This window comes from Aotus nancymaae, unplaced genomic scaffold (assembly GCF_030222135.1).
Source record: "Aotus nancymaae isolate 86718 unplaced genomic scaffold, 86718_ANA_hifiasm-v0.15.2.pri h1tg000046l, whole genome shotgun sequence".
In the NCBI taxonomy this organism is placed as follows: domain Eukaryota; kingdom Metazoa; phylum Chordata; class Mammalia; order Primates; family Aotidae; genus Aotus; species Aotus nancymaae.
Window position 1 is genome coordinate 22,701,237 of NW_026988460.1, and position 22,530 is coordinate 22,723,766.

At 39.9% G+C, this 22,530-nt stretch overlaps 1 protein-coding gene across 4 annotated transcripts in view; it reads right to left on the reverse strand.

Annotated features, from left to right (window-relative positions):
• Positions 1 to 22,530, reverse strand: part of VGLL4 (vestigial like family member 4) — a 164,059-nt gene that overhangs the window by 111,553 nt on the left and 29,976 nt on the right. Inside the window, exon 1 of one of the 4 annotated variants that reach the window (XM_064362034.1) lies at positions 4,526 to 4,657. The exons of the other annotated variants lie outside the window; for them this stretch is intronic. The gene's annotated coding sequence lies outside the window, so the exon portion shown is untranslated. Of the gene's footprint in view, positions 1 to 4,525; positions 4,658 to 22,530 lie in introns of those variants that run through there. 4 annotated transcript variants of the gene reach the window in all.

Here is a 22,530-nt window from a genome sequence, read left to right on the forward strand (position 1 = left end):
AGACGTGCGCCACCATGCCCAGCTAATTTTTGTATTTTTAGTAGAGACGGGGTTTTACCTTGTTGACCAGGATGGTCTCGTTCTCTTGACCTCGTGATCCACCCGCCTCGGCCTCCCAAAGTGCTGGGATTATAGGCGTGAGCCACCGCGCCCAGCCCCTGCTGTAACATTTTTATTCTAGAGTAAGGAATTAGAATAACTTTTTTTTTTTCAATTATGTAGATACAGGGTCTTGCTCTGTAGCCCAGGCTAGAGTACAGTGGTGTCATTATAGCTTACTATAGCCTTGACCTCCTGGTCCCAAGCAATCCTCCCATCTCAGCCTCCTGAGTAGCTGGGACTACAGGGCACACACCACCATGTACTGCTAATTTTTTAATTTTTTGTAGACAGAGGGCAAGACTTCTAGCCTCAAGTGATCTTCCTGCCTTGGCCTCCAAAAGTGCTAGGATTACAGGCTTGAGCCACCACACCCAGCTGGAATAACACTCTTTCAAATGTTTCAGTTCTGCCATGTTTCAGTAAAACTAAACAGAATCCCTCTTCCAGCAGGTAAATCTTCTGTTAAGACAATCATACATGTTTTCAAGAATGCATTATGTATGGGAGGGGGGTATGGGGAAAGTCTCTGTTTCTAAAACAAAAAAAAGCAAGAACATTCGGATGGGAATGGGCTGCCTTAAGTCTTCCCTATCATCCTCCCTTTTTCTACCCCCTTCCCACAACTTGGCACTTCAGGCACCTCCAGTGTTCCATGGAAGACATTCAAAAGCCAAATAAATAATGGAAAGAAAACTGAAGTCTACATTGGAAAACCTTTGTCCTAATCCCAATGTTATGACCTCAGGAAAGTACTGTCTGGACCTCAGTTTCTTAAAAGGAAAACTGAGGTTCCTTCCAGTTTAAAATGCTACCACTTTCAAATATGTTCATCTCTAGAAATGCCAGCTCACCTGCCTCTCAGCAGCCTTTTCAGAAGGTATGCACTTAAGATTTGATTGAATCAGGTCACCTACCATTTAACATTTTCAATATTCCTACCCCTAAATATGCCTTCATTTTTGCATTATATGTAAGTAATATAACTAATAGCTACAGTAAACATTAGTGAGGCTCACTTTCTTTTTTAAGGCAAAAATAAACAAACATCCATACTGACTTCCCATACTGTCTTTGGAACCCACTGATTGAGAGGAGAGCAGTATCCTGCCTGGATATTAATGAGCACCTGCCACATAAAGGAGAGAGGGGTGAGTCAGGCACTGTGGCTCATGCCTGTAATCCCAGCACTTTGGGAGGCCGAGGTGGGTGGATTATCTGAGGTCAGGAGTTTGCAAACAGCCTGGCCAACATAGTGATACCCCATCTCTACTAAAAACACAAAATCAGCCAGGCGTGGTGGCTCATGCCTGTAATCAGAGCTACTCGGAAGGCTGAGGCAGGAGAACTGCTTGAACCTACTTCAACTTAGGCAGAGGCTGCAGTGAGCTGAGATCGTGCCATTGCACTCCAGCCTGGGTGACAGAGCAAGACTCCACCAAATAAATAAATAAACAAACAAATAAACAAACAAATAAATGAGAGAGTGGTGGATTAAAGAGAATCGGCAGCAGCTGCCCCTGTCCTTAAGAAGACCACAGTCAGGCCTCAAGCATAAAGTGTTTTCATGGAGTAATGAGGCATTTAGATAAACATACCACACTTTTCTTTGCAATGTCATTTTGCCAGGTCCATTAAGAAAATGTGAAGATCAAAAGAACACTTTTATCATGGTGCAGATCTGTGTGTCTCCAATTTTTGAGTGCATGGAACTCAGGGATTTTGTCGAAATACATAGTCAGCAGTTCCACAGTGAGGACTACCATTCCGCATTTCTTTTCTTTTTTTTTTTTTTTTTGAGACGGACTTTCGCTCTTGTTACCCAGACTGGAGTGCAATGGCGCGATCTTGGCTCATCGCAACCTCCGCCTCCTGGGTTCAGGCAATTCTCCTGCCTCAGCCTCCTGAGTAGCTGGGATTACAGGCACGTGCCACGGTGCCCAGCTAATTTTTTGTATTTTTAGTAGAGACGGGGTTTCACCATGTTGACCGGGATGGTCTCGATCTCTTGACCTCGTGATCCACCCACCTCGGCCTCCCAAAGTGCTGGGATTACAGGCGTGAGCCACCGCGCCCGGCCCCATTCCGCATTTCTAACAAGTTCCCCAGGTGACGCTGTGGGCCACATGTAAGAAGCAAAGAGGGAGAGAACACAGTTGTCCCTCAGTATACGCCGGGGGCTGGTTCCAGGACCCCCAGTTGTATCAAAAGTCTGTACATACTCAAGTTCCGCAGTCCGCCTTGCCTAGGGCACCTGTATGAAAAGTCAAGGGTTTCACATCTCACAAATACTCTATTCTTGACCTGCTTTGAAAAACATCCCCATATGGATAGGTGGATCCTCACAGATCAAACACATGTTGTTCAAGGGTCAACTGTGTATGCCAGGCAGTAATGTGATTCCTAAAGGGACTCATTCTGAAGATACATGATCCAAAAATTCATTTGTTTATTTTTTATTTTTTATTTTTTTTCATAACTTCAACTGGGAAAATTCCACGAAGCCAGACCCTGGGCTCAAAGCCCAGGATCCCAGCCACACATCTCTTAAAAATAGGTTTTCAAAATGCCTAGCATTTTTTTTTAAAAAAAGCATAGCATATTTGCCTAAAATCCTAGCCAAAATTCTTGATAATTACCATTCTATTATTATTTTTTGACTAACTTCTTCCTTGTTCAGTTTTCACTTCCTCCTCGCCTGTCATTAAGCTGAGTCACAAAGCTGTCAACACTCTGCTGCCTGTCAGGTAGATGTTAACTCCTTTCTCCATTTGTTTATCTCCTGCAAACTGGAATACTTTTTCTAAATTCTTTCAGATTCCCAGTGGCACACAGTATCATGCAGAAGAGTTGTGGAATTAGGAAACCAACAAGAAATTTTCTACTTCCTGAAATTTTGTGGTTATTTCAAATCATTATCCTATAGAGATAACAAGGATGGGTCCCTTTGCAAAGCAAAAATGCTATTTAACTACAAAACTGAAATTTAAGTACAGAAGGTCAATTTCAAATGAATTCAGGATGCAAAAATCTTTCAGACATCTGAGAAGTAACTTGACTGTGGAAGACTATACTCGTAGTTAAAATAGCTCAAGAAGAAAGCATATGCTTCTATTTAGTGTTTTTTTTTAATCCCGTTGCAAATTCTACTATCCTAGTATTTTCTAGTTTAAAAATATCTTCATTCTCATTTACTATCCCTGAAGCAATATCCCTGGCAAAGTTTTTGCAATTCCCCATGAGTCTTCCAGCACAGATTCAGCTTTCCAAGTCAAAACTTGTGCAAACATCATCTGTCAAACTTCTGCAAGGTAACGACATACTCATCCTGAGCTGTCACCTCCCATTGCAAAGACTATGTTAAAATTCTTAGCATAGCAAGGGACTTTCAAACAGCTTTCTCTAGCCCATTCATTGTACAGATGAGGACAGTGAGAACCAGTAACTTGCTTTACTTCTGTAAAAATGCTACAATGCAAATCTACAATGCTACGGTAAAGATTCTCCTGGCTTCTTCACTTGTGCATTTTCTAATAATATACAGAAGGCAGAGACAGCCAATTGTGAGAAATAAAAGCTCTCTATTTATAAACATGTACCTAAAAAGCTACTATAAAAAATCCTATAAAAGGAAAACAAGAATGCTGAACTCTCTTATTTGAAAAAGAAAGGGCAGACATCACACAATTCAAAACCAGCTTCCAGACTTCAGAGAGCTCTAGAAACCTGACCAGCCCACAATGAAAGACCCAGGCACCAAGACCGGGGGTTCCACCAACAGTCAGCCCTCAGAGATCACCCAACATTAAGGCTCAGAATATAAATTTTGCACACTCCCTTTTTTGAACTCAGGAATGTCTTCCCTGCCCTTAATCAAAAGCAGACAACCAGATATCTCAGGAAAGCTACTAATGTGGAAAACAAAGACCAAGTTAAACCAAAAAAGCAAATCAGAGGACACAGACTATACAAGAAGAAACTAATATATATATATATCAAGTACCTCAGAAATTACAGTATCTATAAAACAGGGTGCGATTTTTAAAAAAATAGTTCTAGAAAACAAAAAACACCATAGCAGAAGTTTTGAAAATAACAGTTAATAGAAGGATTAGAAAATAAAGTTGAGAAAAATCTTCCAAACAGTAGAACAAGTCCAGAAAGGAGAAAGGGGGAAAGTGGGAAAAGTAGACTAGTCCAGGAGGTCCAAAAACAGAAAAGTGCAATCGCCAGAAGAAGAAAAGAAAGGAAGCCGAGATATGAAAATATAGGCCGGGTGCGGTGGCTCACACCTGTAATCCCAGCACTTTGGGAGGCCGAGGCCGGTGGGTGATGAGGTCAAAAGATCAAGACCATCCTGGCCAACATAATGAAACCCCATCTCTACTAAAAATACAAAAAATTAGCTGGGTATGGTGGCACATGCCTATAGTCCCAGCTGCTCCGGAAACTGAGGCAGAAGGGCAGAAGAATCACTTGAACCCAAGAGGCAAAGGTTGTAGTGAGTCAAGTTCACACCACTGCACTCCAGCCTGGAGACAGAGCGAGACTCCATCTAAAAAAAGAAAAAAAAAAAAAAGAGAAAGAAAATATATCAGTGAAATTATCTAAGGAATTTCCCCCAGGAATGAGTTTCCAGATTGAAGGGGTTTACTGAGTGCCCAATATAATAGTTGTTTTTTCTTTTAAATCCCCAAGTCATGGCATTGTGAAATTTCAGAACACTAGGGACAAACGGATGATCCCAACAGTTTCCAGAGAGAAAAAACTGGTCATAATAATCATAATAGTGATTATAATAGCTAATAATCATAATAGTGATTATTAGCTGCTACATGGGAATTTTAAAGATGGGGAAACTGAAAGTCAGCAGATATGAAATCAGAATGGCCAGATGCAGTGGCTCATGCATGTAATCCTAGTACTTTGGGAGGCCGAGGCGAGTGGATCACTTAAGGTCAGGAGTTTGAAACCAGTCTGGCCAACATGGTAAAACCCTATCTCTACTAAAATTTCAAAAATAATTAGCTGGGCGTAGTGGCAGCACCTGTAATCCCAGCTACTCAGGCGGTTGAGGCAGGAGAATCACTTGAACCTAGAGATGGAGGTTACAGTGAGCTGAGATCACACCACTGTACCCCAGCCTAGGTGATAGAGCAAGACTCCGTCTAAAAAAAAAAAAAAAATAGAAATCAGAATGGTTTCACATTTCCCAATGGTAACACAAAGCCAGAAAGTAATGGAGCGCGCCTCCAAAACCCTGAAGAAAAATCTACAACTAAGAATTCTACCCTCAACCTATCAATCCAATGAGAATAGAGAATAAAGATGTTTTCTGCAATATCTCAAAATTTATCTTACACACACTCTTTGTCAGGATAATCTCTTCCAGCAAGGAAGAGTAACCCAGAAAGAGGATGACATGAGACACAGCACATGGGAGAAAAGTGAAGGAATCCCCGGAACGAACGTGAAGAGGGATCCCAGCATGGTGCCCATGTGTGTCCCAGACACAGGACAGCAGCTAGACACAGGGTCCCTGAGGGTTACTCTGTGCAGTCACTGTGCTAAGCAGTGCACAGGTACCATCTCATTTAAATTCTACAATAACTCTGGAGATTAGTGATTATTAGCTGCTACATGGGAATTTTAAAGATGGGGAAACTGAAAGTCAGCTAGGTTCATTGAACACTGTCACACAGGCAGAGATGAAAATTCAAAACCAGGCCTGCCACCCTTTCACACCTATACACATGCCCACTGCGAGATTCTGTGAGATGAAACAGAAACCTGGAAATGTGAAGAAGGAAAGAAAGGAAACATGGATTAAAAAGGCAAAGAGGACAGACATGTGAAACGGGATACCCAGAAAGAGATGAGCATTGGGTGTTATGCTGTTCTGTGTTTATTTCCTATTTTAAAGATTTTTCCAAATTGAAAAAGGAAGGGGAGAAAGATAAGGGAACAAGATGAGAAGAAAGTAATAAGGGTGGAACATAGAAAGACACAGGAAAAAGACAGTCGTAAGACTAAGGAATACAATTGGAACAACACTCTTTGGCATTCAGAAAGTGTAGTCTTAAATAGTATATCCTCCCCCTCAATGATGTCAAGTGATACATCTTATCCATTACTGAATAATCAAATCCAAGAGACTTCCAAATTCCTTCCAACCATCTTTTCAGTTTTAATCAAAATATCATAGGCCAGACGCAGTGGCTCATACCTGTAATCCCAGCACTTTGGGAGGCCACGGCAGGTGGATCACCCAAGGTCAGGAGTTTGAGACCAGCCCCGACCAACATGGCAAAACCCTGTCTCTACTAAAAACAGAAAAATTAGCCAGGCATAGTGGCAGGCGCCTATAATCCCAGCTACTCAGGAGGCTGAGGCATGAGAATCACTTGAACCCAGGAGGCAGAGGTTGCAGTGAGCAAGATTGCACCATTGCACTCCAGCCTGGGGGACAGAGTGAGAATGTCTCCAAAAAAAAAAAGCAACAAAGGCCAAAACAAGCATGAACTATGCATGATGTGCTTACTACATTACTACATTCAGGGATCCTAGGGCAACGTGGGGTTTGTCTAACTCTATGGACTACTCTACCCATAAACCAACTCAGATGTGTTTGCTCGGATGCTTTTAAACAAATAAAATGTTTTACACAAATGTAAAACCGCAGGGAGAAAGAAAAAGTGTAAAAGTGTAATATATAAGTTACTTGTTCCATAGACCTTTATAGAAGCTCACCTTAACAATGCTGTCACTTAGATGTCACTCATTTGCTTAACATCTGCAAACCTGCTCAGAAATAACAAACATTTCTTTCTAGATGCCTTTCTTAAGAGATTAGTTAATAATTTTCAACTAAAGCAAATACATTATATAAGCTAAATACAATATAGCTGAAATAGCCAATTCAGTGAAACTAACTGTTCAGTTAGCTAGATTAATACTGGGCTCAGTAAGAGATGTTCTGACTTGATTTGGATGTTTTTCTTACATTTTACTCTCACAGTTTACCCACGTACAAAAATGTACACTTGCCTTACATAAAGATATACTTTGCCTTCAAGAGAACCTAATTCACTTTATCACACTTTGTTCTTTACTCTCACTTTATCTTAGTTATACACCTTATGTGACCTCCAAATCCCACAGAGAGCCAGGCCTATGAGCAGTTCAGAAATCCTATGGATTTGTGTAATTAAAAAATAATTTTATAACACCTATAGGCAATTCATCTAAGTTAATAATTAAAGAAGTACAAACAAACATGGTGTTGCAGTATAATACTTTATGTACCGAGTCACAAATCTTGGGAAAAAAAGGCCAATATCCAATACAGGTGTAATTAATACAAATGTAAATATTTTCTGGCATGATAAATTATTACAAACCATTTAGAACAGTTTGAATATATCTGGATATAAATATAAAGGGTTTAAATATAAATATAAAAAACACTTAAGAAGTAGTATTATTTTATTCAGTAATCTTCCTGGAATTAGGAAATAACTGAAAAGTAATATTAAAAAATAATCACTATCTACAACAATTATTTATAAGCAGCTCACTTAATAAAAAGGGTAACGGATTAATAAGTAAATTATATCAATTCCACATAATATTACACAGCCACAGTAGCACTGTGAAATAAAGCATTTCATAATTTTATATTTAATTTATTCATTTTTAAATATAGCAAAAAATTAAAAAATAAAAGTTATGCATAATTCTACCACTAAGAGATAACTTACAGCTAAAATTGATACATGTTTTTTACTATGCAACACATGCATTTATGGCAGCGTTACTATCATACCATAGATGCAGTTTTATTGTAAAACATTTTGGTTGTTTTCAGTATTCTACAACACTACAAGTACCACTGTGCAAATCTCAGATTATTTTCCTAGCATACATTCCTAAAAGGAGAACTACTGAGTTAATAGTATGAGCAGTGTGCCAACCAGTACTCCCATAAGTGAGTGTGGGTATAACTTGTAATATATTTTAAAAGAGCAGATTGCAATTTTTTAAAAAAATACAGGGTCTCACTCTGTCATCCAGGCTGGAGAACAGTAGCGTGATCTTGGTTCACCACAGCCTCAACCTCCCAGGCAAGTGATCTTCCCACTTCAGCCTCCAGAGTAGCTGGAACTACAGGCATGTGCCACCTCACCCAGTTAATTTTTGGGGGAGTGGGGGAAACATGAGGTCTCACTATGTTGCCTACAGTGGTCTCAAACTCCTGGGCTCAAGAGATTCATCCACCTTGGCCTCCCAAAGTGATGAGATTTAGAAGAAGTGCTATAGCGCATTTGAACAAAAACTAGAATGTACAAGTAACTATGTTTTAAAATTTCAGTTAATGCGTACCCATATAGCTTTACAATCTAAATGAGTAACTCCTGGACTAGCTTCCAACGGACACTGTCATTCTTAGATTTTCGTCCTCACGAATAAAGGCTCTCTAGTTTTTTGTTTTTGAGACAGTCTCACTGTTGCCCAGGCTAGAGTGCAGTGGTGCCATCTCAGCTCAATGCAACCTCTGCCTCCCGGGTTCAAGCGATTCTTGTGCCTCAGCCTCCCGAGTAGCTGGGACTACAGGCGTGCACCACCACATCTGGCTAATTTTTTGTATTTTTAGTGGAGATAGGGTTTCACTATGTTGGCCAGGCTGGTCTCAAACTCCTGACCTAAAATGATCCACCCGTCTCAGCCTCCCAAAGTGCTAGGATAACAGGCGTAAGCCTCCAAGCCCAGCCCGAGGCTCACTAGTTTGATTCACACCACATAAAATGCTTCTGACCCACAGCTAAATTCTTAGTGTCATGGTATTTTCCCTCCAGAGCACAGAGTAGCAATTCTGACATAATGACCTTTCTGCAGGAATGCCACTCATGGCCCAACATTCCTTTCCTCTAAAGTGGCTTTTGCTTAGCTGTGACCTTAGCATTTCATCCTAACCCAGTTGAGGGATATACAGTCATTCATTATAATATTCTCCCTCATTCACTTGAGTCCAGGACATTGAGACTGCAATGGGCCATGATCACACCACTGCACTGCAGCCTGGGCAACAGAGTGAGACCCTTAATACATATATGTACTCCCTATGTGGGAAAATTTTTATAATTAAAAAAAATAAGTACATTAATTTTAAAAACAACTCATAGCAAAGGAATGTTGCTAAGAAATGCCATCTCATTTTTTAAGTACAGTCATGCTCTGCATAATGACGTTTCAGTCAACGACAGATAGCATATACCACGGTGGTCCCATACGGCCATAATAGAGCTAAAAAATTCCTACTGCCTACTGACATCATAGTCGTCATAATATTGTGCAACGCATTACTCATGTGTTTGAGGTAATGCTGGTATCAACACACCTGCGCTGCCAGTCATACAAAAGTCTGGCAGACACAATTGTGTACAGCATATAATAATAATGATAATAAATGACCCTGTTTTTGGTTTATGTATTTACTTGTTATCATTCCTTTAGGGTACACTCCTTCTACTTATGTGCATTTTTTAAAGTTAACTGTAAAACAGCCCCAGGCAGGTCCCTCAGGAAGTGTCCAGAAGAAGGCATTGTTATCACAGGAGGTGACAGCTCCATGCAGTTACTGCCCCTGAAGACCTTCCAGTGGGACAAGATGTGGAAGTACAAGACAGTGATACTGAGAATTTTGACCCTTGTCTAGGCTAATGTGTGTGTTTGTATCTTAGTTTTTAACAGAAAAAAAAGTTTTAAAAGTAAAAATAAAAAAATATATAAATTTAGTAGAAAAATGTTTATAGAGCCAGGCGCGGTGGCTCACGCCTGTAATCCCAGCACTTTGGAAGGCCAAGGTGGGCATGTCACGAGGTCAGGAGATCGAGACTATCCTAGCCAACATGTAGTAAAAATACAAAAAATTAGCCAGGCGTGGTGGCATGTGCCTGTAATCCCAGCTACTCAGGAGGCTGAGGCAGGAGAATCGCTTGAACCCAGGAGGCAGAGGTTGCAGTGAGGCGAGATCGCGCCACTGCACTCCACCTGGTGACAGAGCGAGACTCCTGTCTCAAAAATAAATAAATTAAAAATAAAAATAAAAATGTTTATAAAATGAGGATATAAAGAAGGAAAATATTTTTGTTCAGCTGTACAATGTGTTTGTGTTCTAAGCTAAGTATTATTATGAGTCAAAAAGTTTAAAAAATTAAGAAGTTTATAAAGTTAAAGCTATAGTAACTTAAGGTTAATAATGTATTGTTGAAGAGAGAAATATATTTTTAATAAAGTTAGTATAGCCTACGTGTACAGTGTTTAGAGTCTTAGGGCACAGTACTGTCCTCAGCCCTCCCATTCACTCACCACTCACTACTCACCCAGCACAACTTCCAGTCACAGTAAGTGCCCTACACGGGTGTTCCAATGCTTATCTTTTTATTTTTCTCACTCCTCCAATGCTTACCTTTTATACTGTATTTTTACTGTAACTTTTCTATGTTTAGCTATGCTTAGATATACAAATACTCATCACTGTGTTCAAACTGCCCACAGTATTCAGTGCAGTCGCGTGCCGCAGGGGTTTGTAGCCCAGGAGCAACAGGAGATCCCACACAGCCTAGGTGTGCAGTGGGCTGTGCACCTGGGTTTGTCAAGCACACTCTGTGATGTTCGCATAAGACACATTGCCTAAGGACACATTCTCAGGAGTATCCCTGCTATGCGAAGACTGTACTCCCTGTTATTACAACCTCGGGCCATTTTCCACAGCGGCATGGTCATAACTATGCCCAGACACCACCAAATTTACATCTACTCAGAGAAATTATTATGTTCTATTTAAAATTTTAAGTAAGTACTACACAAAGATACTCTGGAAGGTGAAAAGCTGTATCATCCTTGGCCTGGGGAAATGAAGAGGATCACAGGGCTGTGTGGGAGACTAGCAGTGCCAAAACACAAGGTCCAGTAACACATTAGGAAGAGCCCGGGAGGACATCGCGTACCGTCTCAGCGCACATCACTCAGCCACTCTTCTCACCCACACACTGATGCCAAGTTCCTGAGTAACATTCTGAGTAAAATGTGTACAACCAACTCCAGACAGTCCCTTTACTGTCCACCCACACTCATGTGGCATAGTGGAAAAGGCACCTGCTAGGAGTCAGCCAGGCCTGATTTCCCATCCCATCTATACCACCGACGAGCTGTGAGATCACAGGCAAGCTGCGAGCCCTGCAAAGCAGAGATGACGCTTCCCACATTAGCATTTAGCATGGCACCTGGTGTGCCACATGCACAGGATGAGTATCTGCTGAGTGAATGCATGGGTGGCAGAATCCCCACATGAAGCTGCCTGCACTATTATAATGGGAGCCTCCTACTTCCCCGCCCCCACGCCTCCCTTCCCTTCTCTTTCTATGATTCTCTGCCTTCCCTCCCTCAGAAACGAGCTATTCCCATGGGGTCCATAATAGTTCTTTCTAAATATATTGCAAATCATATTTCTAGGAATGACAACCAGATCTGATAGTGATCAAGGTTTATCGTCTTATCCCAGAATTAGCTCCCCTTCTAAAATTCTCTTTTTCTCAACCACTCAACCAAAAACACAACACCTACTGTGAGCTCTAGACTGTGTTGGGCACTAGGGAAAAACTGAGAATGTGTGATTCTACCCTCAAGGATGTTACACCTACTTGGGTATAACATTGGACATAATAAACTAACAACATGGGAAATAATACCTAGAAAATAAGCTGTAAATTCCACTCATCAAAAGATTATTTAACTGAAAATCCACGATATGTGAAAAATATAAGAACTAGAGAATAGTGAAAAAAAGAAAGAAAAAGAAAGAAAGAAAGAGGAAGGAAGGAAAGAGAGAGACAGAAAGAAAGAGGGGAGAGGGGGAGGAGCCAGCCAGACAGGTGGCTTAGGACAGCCAGAATGCAAGTAGTAATAAAAGCATGCACACATTCTCAGACCTAGTAATTCACATCTCCAAGAAAACTCTCTATAAGGAAATAACCCAAAAAGGGGGATAGGAATGTAGCAGCTTTCTGAATAAAACATGTTCATTGCAGTATTAGGTATAAAAGAAAAAAATTAGAAAGAACTCTAAAATTCAAACCTAAAAGAGCATCTGCTTTGGCCAATGCACTGGGTACACCCAGAACCATTAAGGTATTTAGGAAGATGTTCTTTTTTTTTTTTTTAATAAAATTTCCCACAACGAACATCATAGGAAGATGTTCTAACATTAAAGAAAGCCTACATTTTGTTAAGTGGAAAGAATATTTTAAAATGTACCCAGCATCTCACAATGAGCACATGAAACAAGAAAGGATGCAGGAAAGATAATGAGAAAAAGCAAGGCAAACAGTAATAGAGATATTCTGAAGGATGGGATCAAGAGGATTTTTTCTTCCCATTTTCCTGAATTTATCAGGCTTTCTTCAACAAGCAGGTGTTGTATGTATAATACAAACTTAATGAGACAATCCCTCACACTCTTCCTTTCCAACTTGGACCTGGCAGAATGGCTCCAGCAAAGAAGGGTGGTGAGAAGAAAAAGGGCCATTCTGCCATCAACGAGGTGGTGAACCGAGAATACACCATCAACATTCACAAGTGCATCCATGGAGTGGGCTCTAGAAGCATGCTCCTCGGGCCCTCAAAGAGATTCAGAAATTTGCCACGAAGGAGATGGGATGTGTGCATTGACACCAGGCTCAACAAAGCTGACTGGGCCAAAGGAATAAGGAATGTCCCATACCGAATGCATGTACGGTTGTCCAGAAAACGTAATAAAGATGAAGATTCACCAAATAAGCTCTATACTTCGATTACCTATGTACCAGTTACCACTTTCAAAAACCTACAGACAGTCAATGTGGGTAAGAACTAATCGCTAATTGTCAAATACATCAAATAAATTTATTAAATTGCCAAAACAAAACAATGAAAGTTGAAACACTGTAAGAAAATACAGTTCCCAAGTCCTCTGCTCAGAGGAGAATGCTTCACTCAGAGCCCAGTGTGTCTTTCTTCTTCATTCATGCATGAGCCTGGCTGTGCTCTAGACATTGTGAACACAACACTAAGTAGGCTCTGCGTCAGGAGCCCACTGTGATGCAGCCCAGCAGCTCAGGGAGGAGATAACTTTCCCCTGGGCACAGGGCCTAGGGCCCACAGCACTTTCAGGGCCCATGAAAATTGTTTGTTTCCACAATCTCAGAAGAGAAAACATCAACTATTAGGATGAAAAAAAATGTTTTACTATGTAGTATTGATGTTTCACTATGTAGTATTAATGTTTCATCTGTATACCAATGTGTTTGTAAAATGTAATTTGTATTATCTTTTTAATGGGCCGGGCGTGGTGGCTCGTGCCTGTAATCCCAGCACTTTGGGAGGCCGAGGCGGGCGGATCACCTGAGGTCAGTTCGAAACCAGCCTGACCAACAAAGTGAAACCCCATCTTTAAAAATAATAATAATAATATCTTTTTAATGAAGGAAGGGGCTTACAGAGGCACAGGCGCCTCAAGCTCATGCATGTCGAATGCAGCCCTGGGGGACACAGGATGAGGGTGGAATGCACAAGAGCCAGCGAGTCAGATTCGAGAACAGCGTTTCAGGCAGAGAGCACAGCTACTGCAGAGGTCCTGAAACAGGGCGATGGCCATAACCACATGAGGGAGAGGGCGAGATAACAAAGGCCGGGTGTGGCCACATCTCCAAAGTGGGACACAGTTAGGAAAGACAAGGGATTTAGGCTGGGCGTGGAGGCTCACACCTATAATCCCAGCACTTTAGGAGGCCAAGGTGGGTAGATTACTTGAGCTCAGGAGTTCACGCCCAGTCTGGCCAACATGGCAAAACCCTGTCTCTGCTAAAATTACAAAAATTAGCCAGGTGTGGTGGTGGGCACCTGTAATTCCAGCTACTTGGGAGACTGACACACAAGAATGACTTGAGCCTAGGAGGTAGGGGTTGCAGTGAGCCAAGATCTCACAATTGCACTCCAGCTTGGGCGACAGAGCGAGACTTTCACCAAATGAAGAATATAACAACTTTCTCCAATGCTACTGAAATGCCTCCTTCAATAGGTATGGAAATTGGAAGAGTACCAGGAGTAGTTACAAGGATGTAGATTTCCACATAATTGAACTTGTCCAATTCCGAAAACTGTTTAACAATGGACAGTCTCGTGAAGTAACAAACTCTCTATCTCTTACATCCAAGTAGAGAATAGAAGCCAAATGTCAGGAATCTTGCAAAGGATACCTCTGCATTAGAAGGAAGACTGAATAAGAGGACAATCAAGGTCCTATTCATTCCTACAAGCCTAATTAGCAACTTCTGCATGGAAGTCTTCAAAGGGAAGCAGAGGCCTCCTGCAAGTGGGGCAAATTAAACCACATGAAAGGTCACCCATGGTGGCTCACACCTGCAATCCCAGCACTTTGGGAGGCAGAGGTAAGCTGATTACCTGAGATCAGGAGTTCAAGACCAACCTGGCCAACATGATGAAACCCCATCTCTACTAAAAATACAAAACCAGCCAAGTGTGGTGGTGCACACCTGTAATCCCAGCTACTCAGAAGGCTGAGGCAGAAGAATCGCTTGAACCCAGGAGGCGGAGGTTGCAGTGAGTCGAGATCGCTATTTGGGAGGCTGAGGCAGGAAAATTGCTTGAACCCGGGAAGCAGAGGTTGTAGTGAACCAAGATCACACCACTGCACTCCAGCCTGGGTGACAGAGTGAGACTGTCTCAAAGAAAAACAAAACAAAACAAAACCTCAACCTTGTAAAAACAGCTCAACTCTTACCTTTGATTATGGTATCCCATAATAGAAAATTTTAAATTCTATATATTCTAAAGCTTTTACTTTTTAACTTTGGGTATTAGTCTTAATTAAGGAATTCCCAGCCAGGCATGATGGCTCACACCCGTAATCCCAGAACTTTGGGAGGCCAAGGCAGGTGGATCACTTGAGGTCAGGCATTTGAGACCAGCCTGGACAACACAGTGAAACCCTGTCTCTACTAAAAATTCAAAACTTAGCCAGGCCTGATGGTGCACACCTATAGTCACAGCTACTCGGGAGGCTGAGGCAGGACAATTGCTTAAACCTAGGAGGCGGAGGTTGCAGTCAGCTGAGATCATGCCCCTGGGCTCCAGTCTGAGTGAGAATGAGTGAGACGCTGTCTCAAAAAAAAAAAAAGAACTTCCTTAGCACAAGTTTGTTATTACAAATCTGTATGAAGAATATAAGCTTTTAAATATATGGTTAAGTTATTTAATCCATATGAAATTTATTTTGGTTAGATTTGGGGATGGAAATTTATTATTTATGCTAACAAATTCAGCATGAGGTAAAAATCTTTTTTTTTTTTTAAAGAGAGGGTCTCACTCTGTCACCCAGGCTGGAGTGCAGTAGCATGATCATGGCTCACTGCAACCTTGAACTCCCAGGCTCAAGCAATCCTCCCACCTTGGCCTCCCAAGTAGCTGGGACCATAGGCATGCACCACCATGCCCAGCTAATTTTTTTATTTTTTGTAGAGACAGGGTTTTGCCACGTTCCCCAGGCTGAACTCGAACTCCTGAGCTCAAGCCACTGGACCACCTTGGCCTCTGAAAGTGCTGGAATTACAGGCGTGAGCCACCACACCTGGCCCCAATCATAACTTTCTTCCAAATAATTGGCCAACTGTTTCAACTTTTTTCTGTGTGTGTGCGCGCACGTGTGTGTGTGTGTGTGTATGTGTGTAAACAGAAAAGTAAAATTTCTATTTTCATTTGTAATTCCTTTTGGTTTTCTTTTCTGTTTGCTTTTTGAGATTTTTTTAAACTTTATTTTAGGTTTAGGAATAAATGTGCAAGTCTGTTCTACAGGTAAACTTGTGTCACAGAGGTTTGTAGTACAGACTATTTTGTCACTCAGCCAAGTACTCAATAGTTATTTTTTCTGTTCCTCTCCTTCTACCCACCCTCCAACCTCACGTAGACCCCAGTGTCTGTTGTTAACCTCTTTGTGTCATGAGTTCTCTTCATTTTGCTCCCACTTGTACGTGAGAACATGAGGTATTTGGTTTTTTGTTCCTGCATTAGTTTACTAAGGATGATAGCTTCCAGCTCCATCCATGGTCCCACAAAAGACATGATCTTGTTCTTTTTTGTGGCTGCATAGTATACCACATTTTCTTTATGCAATCTGTTACTGATGAACAGTTAGGCTGATTTCAAGCCTTTGCTATTGTGAATAGAGCTTCAATGAACATTCACATCTTTATGGTAAAATGATTTATATTCCTTTGGGTATATACCCAGTAATGTGAAAAGACAATCTATATGTGAAAAGACAGTCTATAAAATGGGGGAAAATATTTGCAAATCATTCATCTGAGAGTCTAGTATTCAGAATAAAGAAATATTACAACTCAACAACAGAAACACAAATAACTAAACTCAAAAATGGGCAAAGCAGGAGGTCAAGGCTGTGTTGAGCTATCATTGCACCGCTGCACTGTACCTTGGGTGACAGAGCGAGACTCCATCTCAAAAAAAAAGTTTTTTTAAATGGGCAAAGGACTTGAACACTCATTTTTCCAAATTAGATATACAAATAGACAACAGGCACATGAAAAGATGCTGAATATCATTAATCATCAGGCAAATACAAATCAAAACAACGAGATACCATCTGACACTAACTAGGGTGGCTGCTATTTAAAAAAGTAACAAACGTTGGCGAGGATGTGGAGAAACTGGAACACTTGTGTTTGGGAATGCAAAATGGTCCAGTCTCTATGGAAACCAGTACAGCAGTTCCTCAAAAAATTAAAAAAAGAATTTCCATATGATCCAGCAGCTCTGCTTCTGGGTATATACTGAAAACAATTAAAAGCAGGCTCTCAAAAAAAAATATTTGCACACTCATGTTCATAGCAGCATTATTCATTTGGGTCTGTTGATCTGTCCATTCACAGATGAATGAACAGTGGCCTACACATACAATGGAATATTATGTCATCTTAAAAAAGAAGGGAATTCTGATACATGCTACAACATGGATGAACCTTGAGGATATGATGCTAACTGAAATAAGTCAGTCATGAAAAGTCAAATACCATATGTTTCCACACGTATGAGGTACCTAGAATAGTCAAATTTCTAGAGAGAGTGGAACATTGGTTGCCATGGGCTGGTACGTGGGGAAATGGGGCGTTAAATGTTCAAGGAATATAGAGTTTCAGTTTTACACAATGAAAAGAGTTATGGAGATGGGTGGCAGTGATGGTTGCCCATCACATGTATTTAATACCAGTCAACTGTACACTTAAAATGGACAAGATGGCAAATTTCATGTTACATGTATTCATCACAATAAATTTTTTTTTTTTTTGAAATGGAGTCTCACTCTGTAGCCCTGGCTGGAGTGCAGTGGCGCAATCTTGGCTCACTGCAACCTCTGCCTCCTGGGTCTCGGTTCAAGCAATTCTCCCAAGTAGCTGGGATTACAGGCATGAGCCACCACACCCAGCTAATTTTTATATTTTTCAGTAGAGACGGGGTTTCACCATGTTGGCCAGTCTGGTCTTGAACTCCTGACGTTGTGATCCGCCCGCCTCGGCCTCCCCAAGTGCTGGGATTACAGGTGTGAGCCACTGTGCCCGGCTTTAAAAACAATTTTTTAATCATTCATTCTTCCTCCATGGATTTTAAATTTTGTCCCTATGATATATAAATTCCAGTATCTCATGTGCGTGTTTCTGAGCTCCATTCTGTTTCATTTATTCTATCTCAGCATTTTTCAAGCAATAAGGCACAATCCATTGGTGGTTCCTAAAATCAGCTGAATGGATCATAACTACCATTGTTGTTATCTTCTAATGAAGCAGAATAGGAGAGAAAACAATAGAATACTTCTAAGATAGTAAAAAAGTACCCCATGAAATTTGTTTATATATAAGTACGTGTGTGTTGGCTGAGTTGTAAAATAAATTTGTTACTATGGCTTTGTACCTCAGAAAGTTTAAGAAAACTGCTATAATTATCTCTATGTCAGTATTATCCCATTCCAACCACTTCATAGTGATAAAATTTATAAAGTGTTTTAATGTCTGATATTAAAATGAGCAAGCAACTCCCTGCCCTCTCCACCTCTTTTCTTTCATAATTTTTCAGATAAATTTCAGAATCAGTTTATCAATTAAAAATGTTACTTTTGATATTCCAATTAGGATATATTCAATGTATAGATTAACTGAATGTAACTGACATCTTTTACTGAATTTTCCTATGTAGAAATATAGTATTTCCTTTTATTCAGATCACCTTTATATCTGAATAAAAGAAAATACATGCCATATTTCTGTTTCAGTAGTTTTATAATTTATTCACAAAGGTCATGACATGTCTCTTATTAGATATTTCCCTGAATAATTGAAGTCTATGGTTGATGTGTGAATAAGATTTTTTTTTTTTTTTTAAGAGATGTGGGTATTGCTATGTTAATGAGGCTGGTCTCAAACGCCTAGCTTCAAGCAATCCTCCCCACCTCAGCCTCCTACAGTGCTGGGATTACAAGCGTGAGGCACTGCACCTGGCCCTGAGATTTTTGAGATAATTTCTAACCAGTTATTGCAAGTGAACAGAGATAATATTGATTTTTATATATCACTGTTATAACCAGCTGCCTTACTTAAGTCTCTTATTATTCCTAGGAAGTTTTTCCCCAATTTATTGTTATGATTTTCTGGTAAACTATTATGACATCTGAAAATTATAGCTTTTCCTGTATCTTTTCAGTTTTTATATATCTTTAAGAAAAATCACTAGGTAGAACCTTAAGTTCAATGCTACTTGAGTTGTGTCTTGCTCCTAACTTAATCTGTTTCACCATTAGACATATTCATTGTAAGTTTCTAGAAGATTTATTTTATCAATTAAAGACAGTTTCTTTTGATTTACATCTTACTAAGAGTTTTTATCACCAATAGGTGCTGAATTTCATGAAATACTTTTTTAGACATCCATCATGAATATTATATGAATTTTTTCCTTTAATCTATTAAAGTAATATAATTTACATTTAAAAAGTTACTATTATTGAATCATCCTTGCATTCATGGAATGCAAATGACTTACTTGGACATGGGATATGTTACTTTTTCAATATATAACCAGCCTGAAATTTTTTAATTTAATTTTGTACTCTCATATCTATGTACTTGATTTTATATTCATATACTTTTGTTTTATTTGGCTTTACTATCATGTTATATTAACCTCACAGAAGGAATTAGAAAGTGCTCTATACTATAAAATAGTCACATAACATAGGTAAATCTGTTTCTTGAACAGTTGGTAAAATTCACCTATAAAACCACATGGGCCTTACATCTCTGACTACTTATTAATTTTTTACCATAATTATTGACCAATTTAAGGTTTTCAACTTCTTCCTGATTTAGACAGAATTATTCTATATTTTCCATTTTTTGGTTACATGTGCATATATTTGCATAGTAATCTCATCTATATACACAGTAATGTCCCTTTTCTTGTTTTTGATGTTCTGTAATTACATATTTTCTTCTTTTTCTTAATGAATCCACCAAAGGTTTTACTGTTTTATTTTAGAAAACAGTTTTTGGTTGTATTTTTTAGGTTTATTGATTTTCCTTTATAAATAAAAGTAGGCCAGGTGCAGTGGCTCACACTTGTAATCCCAGCACTTTGGGAAGCCAAGGCAGGCAGATCACCTGAGGTCAGGGGTTCAAGACCAGCCTGGTCAATATGGTGAAACTTCATCCCTACAAAAATACAAAAATTAGCTGGGCATGATGGTGGATGCCTGTAATCCCAGTTACTCAGGAGGCTGAGGCAGCAGAATCACTTGAACCCGGAAGCCAGAGGTTCCAGTGAGCCGAGATCATGCCATTCACTGCACTCTAGCCTGGGGACTGCCTGAGACTCAGTCTCAAAAAAAAAAAAAAAAGGTAAAAGTAGAAATCAATTTTTTTTCTTTTGGAAGGATTGAGATACTGGTCAAAAAATACAACATTTCAGCACAGTGAAAAAATGTTCTTAACTGAAAACAGAGGAAAAAAGTTTTCTTTCTGTTTTGGGTTTGTCTTGTTGCAGTGGAGGGTATTCATTTGGCTCATTTACTTCTCAATTTTCTAATAAATGCATCTTTTCTCAGTATTTCTTGGCCTCAGCCCACCAGAACATGCATCTGATGCATGTTAAGACTCTGTTAACATGAGTTAACATGCCTGTTCCTTTCCTTGTCCTACTTTCCATCTGACTTTTTGATCTCTGTTCTGCAATGTTTTGCCGCCTGTCTTCCAGATCACTAATTTTGTCTTTAATTCTCTCCATTTGCTTCTCAAGCTGACCTAATTAACCTTTTAAGTTCAATCATCACATTTTTAATGTCCCTGAACTTTGTTGTTCTAAATGATCTTTTTTCACAACAGGTTACTTAGATTTATTATACAGTAGCTCAAATCTCTTTGAAGATACCGACTAACGTGTTTTTAGCTTTCTGTTACGTTCCCCAAAGTCTGCTTATTCTGGGCCTTTTCCTTCATACTATTTATTCTCCTCAAATGTCTGGTGATCCTTTGATGTGCGTTCACACTTTGGAATAAAAGACTGGGCCAATCAACAGGGGACACCACTGCAGGCTTCCTGTCTGGTATTAATGCTCTCCTGGGGAAGGCCAGCTACCTGCAGGCTCTGTTTAAGAGGACAGAAAGTGTCCAGTGATGGGCTTTGCTTTAAGGTATACAAGTGAACAGTAGGGAGGCAGAGTGGCAGACAAACACCAAACCTGCCAAACAGTCTCTTCTCCAGTGGTGAAGGACATTCACAGACACTGCCTGCTAGACAGCCCACATTTCCTTCCCAGGACCCTTATTACTGCTGGAGCCCACAGGTATCTGAAGCTCTGCTCAGCTTCTCTCTCAGGCCCCCAAGGATCACTCCCCAGACACAGTTCTCAGTTTTTAATCAGAGACCATTGTGTAAATGTAATGCTTTGATTTCCTAAATGTTACTCTAGGGCCCCTTCCTGTTGGTGGTTGTTGGTCACTGTAAACTCAGCTTTAAATTCCCCCTTTTCTTTTGCACCTGTGTTTTGAGTTACAATTGTTTTGTTTTTGTTTTCCTCTTGTCAATATAATCCCATCTGTTTTCAATCTTTCAAGAATTCTTCATAACTTTTAGTTTACTAGAGGTAGGCATCCTTTCAAATTTTCCAGTACTGTTGCAGATGTTTTAAAGTATTTACCTTTTGTTATTTTAAAAGGTTTTTGACAAGAGGGAAGACGAATGCATATGTTCAGTCTGCCATTTTACTCTAAAAATCCAGTTTGTCCACCTGAGTATTTTTTTCTTTTTGAGACACAGTCTCTCCCTGTTGCCAGGCTGCAGTGCAGTGGCACAATCTTGGCTCACTGCAACCTCCACCTCCCGGGTTCAAGTGATTCTCCTACCTCAGCCTCCCAAGTAGCTGGGATTACAGGCATCCACCACCACGTCCAGCTAATTTTTGTATTTTTAGTAGAGACAGGGTTTCATCATGTAGGCCGGGATGGTCTTGATCTCTTGACCTCGTGATCCACCCGCCTCGGCCTCCCAAAGTGCTGGGATTACAGGTGTGAGCTGTCGCGCCTGGCATCCTATTTTTTTTCTAACTTAAAATGCTTTATTCAAAGCACCCTAAACTGGTACTTTGCTAGAGAACTGAAAAAATATTCCTCTTAACCCTGCTTGCTAGTGAACAGAACAGACTTTTGGCCTCTTGAATTCATTTTAAAAGCAACTGCCATCTAGTTAAACAAGGTAAGGTCCACAAAAGAAAAGACATTTAAGCAACATTTTCCAAAGAGAGAAAAAAACACATATATGTAAGGTTTGAAGAAACAGGCAGTCCTAGAAGTACAAATGGTACTTCACCAGATTTCAAATATAAAGATTTATTCATTTCATTTACAAGGAATCAACAGTTTGATCCAATAAAAAGGCAGTTACAATAAATCTAAAGCCACTAAGGATGTAAGTTTGATTTTTCAAGCTTGATTTGGTTTCTATAAAACTATAAACCCCAAATCTATTGCTTCTATATATTACATGCCTATCAGATGCCAAGTCAACAAGTATTTCATAAATGTATAACATAAGTCTTTAAGAAATCAAAAGAATATAAAGAAAATATGTGGCCTTTGTCTTTTAACAACAGAAAATCTAAATGGGAAAAAAACTACACATATATCTAAATTAATTTCCATACCGATATAATGACAGATGTAGAAGATGGTGTCATGTTATATCCCACCTTTTCAGCTATTACAGAATTGCTACAGTAATTCACAAGTATAGTGAGGGAGGGAGAGTAGCTGATAG